The sequence below is a fragment of the Salvelinus fontinalis genome, chromosome 21, assembly GCF_029448725.1.
Source record: "Salvelinus fontinalis isolate EN_2023a chromosome 21, ASM2944872v1, whole genome shotgun sequence".
NCBI lineage: Eukaryota > Metazoa > Chordata > Actinopteri > Salmoniformes > Salmonidae > Salvelinus > Salvelinus fontinalis.
In genome coordinates, this window is record NC_074685.1 from 15,527,917 (window position 1) to 15,535,744 (window position 7,828).

At 39.9% G+C, this 7,828-nt stretch overlaps 1 long non-coding RNA gene across 1 annotated transcript; it reads right to left on the reverse strand.

The window, feature by feature from the left end:
- Nucleotides 1-3,353: 3,353 nt before the first annotated feature.
- Nucleotides 3,354-4,670, reverse strand: LOC129819109 (uncharacterized). Its single transcript, XR_008754016.1, has 2 exons — nt 4,490-4,670; nt 3,354-4,087 (listed from the first exon to the last, which is right to left on the reverse strand). It is a non-coding gene; the product is annotated as an uncharacterized LOC129819109 (long non-coding RNA).
- Nucleotides 4,671-7,828: the final 3,158 nt, after the last annotated feature.

Genomic DNA, 7,828 nt, shown 5'->3' on the forward strand with positions numbered 1-7,828 from the left:
ATGTCTCAAGAATCACAACCTCTAATGGAATGTGTGAGCTGGAACAGGAGCATGAATTGTTCTATGACACCAGTGACACTGAGCAATACACTCAGAACTGTTATTGGTACTCTGACAGCTCATTCTTATTGAGGAACAATAAGGACAGAAATCTGTAAAGTGACTTGTTAACAAGTGATATAGTTACTCAGCCTGGTCTCATAGACTAGGCGTAACATAGTCAATGTAAATTCGGCACGCTCAAATTAGTATGATATGTTACATTTGGTGTAGGGTGGTTGGTAGGGGTTGATGGGTGGGTGTATAACTCGAATGGGGTGGATGGGTGGGTGTATAACTCGAACGGGGTGGATGGGTGGGCGTATATCTCGAACAGGGTGGATGGGTGAGCGTATAACGCGAACGTCTAGCAACCCAAAGGTTGTGAGTTTGAATCTCATCACGGACAACTTTAGCATTTTAGCTAATTAGCAACTTTTCAACTACTTACTATTTTTTAGCTACTTTGCAACTACTTAGCATGTTAGCTAATCCTTCCCCTAACCCTAACCTTAACCCTTTCAGCTAACCCTTCCCCTAACCTTAACCCTTTAAAAAAAACTTAGCCAGCTAGCTAACATTGGTCACCTAGTTAGAATTCGTAAAATATAATAGGTTTTGAAAATTCCTAACATATTCGTAACATATAATATGAATTGTAATCCGTAAAACACATCATACGAAATGGGTGATAGACATCCAAAAATGAATACACACCATACGAAATGTGACATACTAAATGGAGTGTCTCAGAATTACGTACAGAATAATAAGACATGCTCTGAGACCAGGTTGAGTTACTGTAAGTGTGGGTGAAAGAAGGGTTGAACAAGTCATGTGTATATCAGTATTTTCATAAGTATGAAATAATGATGATAATGATCGTAATTATAATCACCAATAATGTGAATAATTGACTAGAAGTGCTAGATTCAATTTGACCCCGTGATGAAGTTCTTATTCATGACTTCCATCTGAAACTTAATCTGAAATCAATAGTTTCACCCAATTTTGACTAGGTCACAAATTGTTATCAGTTGGGAAAACAAGACACCATGTTTGGTTCCTGACTCAAATATTCCCCAGAGCTTAGTCTCATTTCCTTGTCTTTCTTCCTTCCAAACCGGTCTGATAAGGTGGCTGGTGAGAGCAAGAGGAGCTTAAGGCTGGAATTTAGTGTTTACCCACTGTCTTTATTTATGTCTACCTGCACAATTATTATTTGGAAAACATTAAGCATTTACCTGTGAAGGGAGTCTTGTATCTTGTAGTAGTGCCACATTTTTACAGTAACCAATATTTGATTTGACTGGGAAAACGAGCTACTGAATAAATACCACAATACAGGTTTGATTGAATTGAACACTAGCTGATTTCTAGGAAGTGTAGCATTACTCCCACTCTGAGAAATACAGCAGGTTCAACCTAAACCAGTTCTGTCGTCACTGTTGTGTGACTGTTACACCACAAACTAGTCATGGTTGGAAAGAAGATTGCAGGAGTAACCCCATAAGACATTGCAGTACACACCATCATGAAAAAGGTCCATACTGTACTTGGACTGAACAATAATTACCTAAGAGTTTTTCCTCACCTAAGAGGTAACCTGGCCAGGAAAATCTCTGGGGCCTGCAGTTTTTCTTGGTTAAGTCACATTATCTTGTAAAACTCTAACAATAATAGTTATTCAATGCAGTTAACACACAGTTAATAACACAGCCACACAACTCAATCAATTCAATATAATTCATCCATTCTTCTCTCTTATTGCACTTTCTTATTACAACAGTCTATCATACTAGGTAGGTCTTTGTTATTATTCCTTGCTGTTTGACAGTGGCCTTTAAAGTGTTGCTCCAGAGGTTTTGAATAATTTCAGCCAGTAGTTTTAAAAGTACTGCTCACGAGCCTAAACGGGTCCCCAATTTTTTTTTACACAATTATGTACTAAGTCATTAATTTTGTGTGATATGTTACGAATTGCAAAAAAATAAGAATACAAAAAAATTATATGTTTCGAATTCTGATTCGTACAATATGTTATGAATTTGTAACTGGATCTTTAACTTTGTGCCCTAGTCACCTGAGTAGTTGTAGTCCACTGCTGACTGGAGAGAAAGTAGCAATTCATACTCATGCATGTGTTGCCATGTAATTCTGTTGGGGGCTTAGGGTCTAGGGGTTAGAGCGTTGGACTAGTAACCAAAAGGTTGCAAGATCAAATCCCCGAGCTGACAAGGTAAAAATATGTTGTTCTACCCCTGAACAAGGCAGTTAACTCACTGTTCTTAGGCCGTCATTGAAAATAAGAATTTGTTCTTAACTGACTTGCCAAGTTAAATACAGGTAAAAAAACAGAGGCTTTCACACATGGAACCAGTTCATGATGAGGTGACCCTGATATGCTGTAGTAGCTTGCTAAAAATGAAAGATCATTTCTATAAGCTAACGATGCAGAGTAGAATTTTAGTAATAGTTTCACAAGGCTAAACTATGGATGGTTTTGTGTAACTCAAACAAATAAGACAGCATGAGTGTGATCACATTACATTTCAATTCTCATCCAGTCAGACGAATCAGGCCTCTTGTTTCAGCTCTTTTTGTCCAGGAGGGACAGTAAGGTGCTGTCTACCACATACACAGAGAAGAATGACTGGGGTTGGGGCTGGGCTACAGGACCTGTGGCCTGGTTTCCTGGGACCTAGTTGCACAAAGGCAGCATTGTAAACCCTCAGCAGCAGAGGGACCAGCCCAGCAGACGGATAAGCAGGGCGGAGTGGTGTGTTATGGTGTGGAATGGGTTGGGGTGGGGAAACTGGACTGATCAGTAAGGCCCATGAAAACTGAACCAGCCTCTAAACTAGCTGCCCCTCTAGTTTCACCTCACTGGTTCGGCCAGGTCTGTCAGTGCCAAGCCAAAGGCCTAGAATGTCATATTTTGTGACGGGTCAGTTTAAGAGAGGAAGTAAAGGGCTATTCACATTCTAATTCCTTGACATCTGTCTACTGTAGCACTTGTCTTACTCTCTAACACTCCCTGAAAACTGGCTAAGTGAATCATTCACTCAAGGGTGGCCTTTTCACATCATTCAAACACTGACAGACAAAAACAAAATCAGGCACAAAGGCATTAGGGTATAAATATAGCAAAAAATATTTCCATAGCTAAATATAGCACAGTCGTGTTCTACAAGAAGAAAAAAAGCAAGCGTACAAAGTCATAAGTGAAAAGATTATGTGAATGACCTCTGTTTCAAAGGTAGATTCTGCCATGTTGGCTGCCATGAGGGCATTTTCCATTCAAGAAGAATCCATTTCGGAATTGCATACAATTTAAATGATACGACTGATGAATCCTTCAAAAACTATACATGTTTAGCCAGTAACGGCTTTTGGCTTTTAAACCAGCTGGTAACACTAGATTGGACAGTGTCTTCAGACAGTGTCCCTTGATTGTCTTAGTTCATATACCCAGAATCCTATGTGGCCAGGGAGTTGTAGGACTATTTCCTGATCTGGGCCTATGTTGCCGGTTTACTTCCGTCGGCAGCGAAAGCAGCAGGTCCGACAGCGTCCAAACTCCTCTTCCGTGTCCTCCTTTACTGTGTAGGAGGTCTGGCCATCATAACAAGTGGTGTTTGAGGCGCCACCATCTCCATTGTTGGTACCTTCTGAGGGGAATGGTGACTGCCCCCCGGGTTTGAAGGCACCATAGGGGTTAAGGGAGTAATTGCGGTTGCTGTAGGTACTGTCCAGAGCGATGGGGTTGATGATGACCGTGCTGTCCTCTGCAGAATGTAGCTTGGCCCGAGGGATGGTCACGTCTCCATAAGGGTTTTCCAGAGACACATTCATTATGACTGACTGATTATGGAAGGCTGAGAGTACGAAACACAGGCAGATAGGGTCTGTGGCTGTCAATCTCTTGACAGGCTTTTGGTTTGATGTGTTGGATCTCAGACTGAGTATTGAGGCTCTGATCTGAAGCTTTGGTGTCAACGTTTGTTCTAGTTTCCTCTGGTGACTTGAACTGGCTCCAAGAATACTCCTATAAAAGACAGATTTAATCATTTTAATACAACTGTATAGTTATAAAGAGAATCCTGAAACTACAAAAGCTCTGGTTCTGTTCTGCTTGACCTTCACGAAATTCGGAGAAAAAAGTATTATCACAATGCAGTGAAATGACACTTGGATGTATTTCTTCTTCATTTTCATCCCGACTGCTTCATAATTTTCCTGCGTATTCCTATTCGTTCTCAATTTAGGGTTTATCGATAAACTCCTCATATTGCTAAAATTCGATCCCATTCTCTTTCCAAATAATATTCATGATCATATTTCATGTTGACACCTTTATATGGATGACTACATATTTAAAAAAAACACATCCTAACACCAACAGTAAAGGCAAAACCACCAATAACAAGCACTGATTGTTTATGCTTACCTTTTCAATTTGTGGAATTCCTCAGCAGTCAAGTGTTATATGATATCCCATGTAAAGTCCCCTGGTCTTCTGACGGTTCATATAATCCAGTGAGCACTTGAAGGTTGAATGGTTGTCTCTTGCAGATCTTTCTTAGTGTACTCCCACTGTGTCTTCATTGGAAAAGGGAGCCACACCTGTAGCGATGTGTGTCAGAGTGAGGACTGAGGTGGTGGCCACACACACACACACACAGGTGCAACCTTGACTCAAGGATAGACGCAACATAGTAAACGTAAATCGGTCTGCCTCCATTTAGTATGATACTGTATGTTACTTTCGGATGGTATGTATCAGTTTGTGAATGTCTATCATCCATTTCATATATGTTACGAATTCCACTTTGTTATGGCTAACGTTAACTACGCTAGGGGTTAAGGTTACGGGTTAAGGTTAGGGTTAGCTAACATGCTAAATAGTTGCAAAGTAGCTAAAAGTAGTAAGTAGTTGCAAAGTTGCTAATTAGCTAACATGCTAAAGTTGTCCTTGATGTGATTCAAACACACAACAATTGGGTTGCTAGACGTTTGCGTTATACGCCCACCCATCCTCCCTTGACCAACCTCCCTTTTTTTTTTTTTTTTTTACTTTAGTAACCTGTCTTATGCAACCATACCAAACGTAACATATCATACTAATTTGAGTGTCAAAGATTTATGTTTGCTAAGTTACATCTAGACTTTGAGGTCAGGCTGTCAAGTGAGAAGGAGTGTTGTTGGTGTACCTGGGAGTCACCTGGTCCAGTCCCTACGAGAGCAGAGCAGCAACCTGAAACCCAAAGAGGGCGTGGTGATGACTGGCTGCCTCAGCCCTGGTTTATCATTCCTCTAGCTGCTCAAAACACAGGCGTATTTGTCATGGCAACCAGGGCCCATATCCACAAAGTTTCACGGAGTATGAGTGCTGACCAAGGATGTCCTTACAAGCTTATTCATTATGATCGAAAAGTTAAAACTGATGCTAAATCAGCACACCTACTCTGAGACACTTTGTGGAAACGGCCCCCTGCCCCTCCTCTCTCTTTCTCTCACAATATCTCAATCGGTATCTGTCACCTGCTGCTAACACCACCCATTGCAAATATTCACTTAAAAGCCCTAATATAATGTAACTGGTAAATGACAGTGTAAACATTCAAAGTTATAATCACACAGGTTGGTCATGATAATGACAGCAACAAAAACCCTATGACAAAGATTTGTGTTTGTTATTTTTAGTCTGCGTTTATTGTATTTAAGAGTTTTTTAGTTGCAGGGAGTGGTTTATAGAAAATAAAAATAGAGAGCATTCTAAGTTTAAATCATGATTTTTCAGTCAATCTGAACAGGACTGCCGACATAGCTGCCTAAATGGGTGTTTAGGCTAAGTTCCAGTGTTAAACATTAACCTGGTTCCATATGAAACACCTTCCTGCAGCTATTTCCCCTGCTTTGACCCAGAACCTTTACATTTGCACGTGTGTGCGCTCAGCAAAAATTCCTCATACCAATGTTTGTTAAACGGATCAAAGTGAACGAGAGCTTGCTCACAGACAAACGTACACACACCCCACACATACGCAGGCAGGCATTCACACACACGTAAACAGCAATGATTTATATATACACACTCGATGACTAATAGGAGGCACAGTGCCTCCATCTTGGCACTCCCCCACCATTGTACAAAATATTTTGGAAGCTTTAGAAATGCATGTATTCATTTCTACATTTGTTTTTGCCGTTAAGTATATGTTTTACAGATTAATGTTACTGTCCCCACTACAACAACAAAAATACGCTCAGACGTCATGCTTTTGTAAGATAATTCTATGGCCTTTTGTTTTCCTCAAGTGGTTTTCCTCGTCAACCCTTTTCACTTTAGTTACTAAGGCATGGTACCTTTTTTGTGCATTTATGTTCTTAGCCTGCATATATTTGATTCATTTTTCACTTTCAGAATTGGCCTCACATAAATTATTAGAGCTTATAACCATGTAGACATACATTGCACTTTTTCCCCATAGGTCGGTGCAGTACCCTCATTTCACCAGTGAGAGAAAGTAGTGTGAGGTTAGTTTAAATTGCTTCACCAGTGTCAGATATTCCTTCATCCTTACTATCAACATTAGGAATGGGGGTAGGGGAATCTGATCCTTGATCTGTGATTTAGGGTAACTTCTACCTTAAACTAATTTACATAGCAGGGGATTGCTTCCATTACCCAATATGACCTTTATATTACCCAATATTTTTTCCTTCTTGTGCTCCAATAAAATCCCTCCAACATTATCAGCATGGAGTAGCTTAGCTCTGGAGGTCAACTCTAATCCTATAAATATGTGAAGTACATACTTTCTCGTCACACACATATATACAAAAACACATTTTTAAGAATACGCAAAAATTTATTAGACATGTTTTCTTGCTTTTCAAACAATTTAGGTTAAAATCTATGCAGTGTTGAATGAGTCACATGATTCAAGTATATTACAATGTACATATAAAAACAAGTGTGCAACAGGCAGTAGCCAGGCCAGACCCTGGTGTTTGGTTTCTGTATGCAACACTTTTTGTGGAACGACGATGTAGCCAAGGGGAGTTTGTGTCACCGGCATCTCCCCGGTCTGTCACAGCTGTGACCCCACTCCTCTGAGGTTAAAGTTAAAAGTTCCTTTACCCAGGGGTCAGAGTCAGTTGAGGTCTCTACCCCCTCATGCAGAGAAGTAATCCAGCAGCAGCAACACAAAAAGCACCAATGTCCACATTTGTTCAAAGCAAAACAAATAAAAAATAAATTGAAAAACTACAACCCCCAAAATACATTTTTGGCACTACTATAAAACAAACAGAACTACAGAAAAAAAATTGCTTTAAAACAGCTCAGCCCTGGGTATCTGAACATTCTGCCAAGGGTGTCACAATCATTATACAGTAAGTGCATGATACATAGTTAGTATTGATATCAGCATAACTTAAGCTTTACAGTCTTAACAAAAGTTTGTTATTTAACTCTGTCATAGGCAGATAACTTCCAGTAACAACTTATTCCAATTCAACCGAACAGTAGAAGACAAAAGTATCAGTTGCCAGTACCAGTTTGCACATTCTCTCCCATGATCCTACCACCAGTGCTGCACATCGTCATAGGTTTGTTTTTGGAATGACGGTCAGAGGGCTGTACTGTATATTAGCATAAAAAGGTATGGCTCCATTCAGAGGAATATGTCAGGATTTAGTCAATTAATAGATTGGGTTAGATTAACACACGTCATCGATCATCTCAACTCATTATCATATGTTAAACAATGTGTATTCAAAT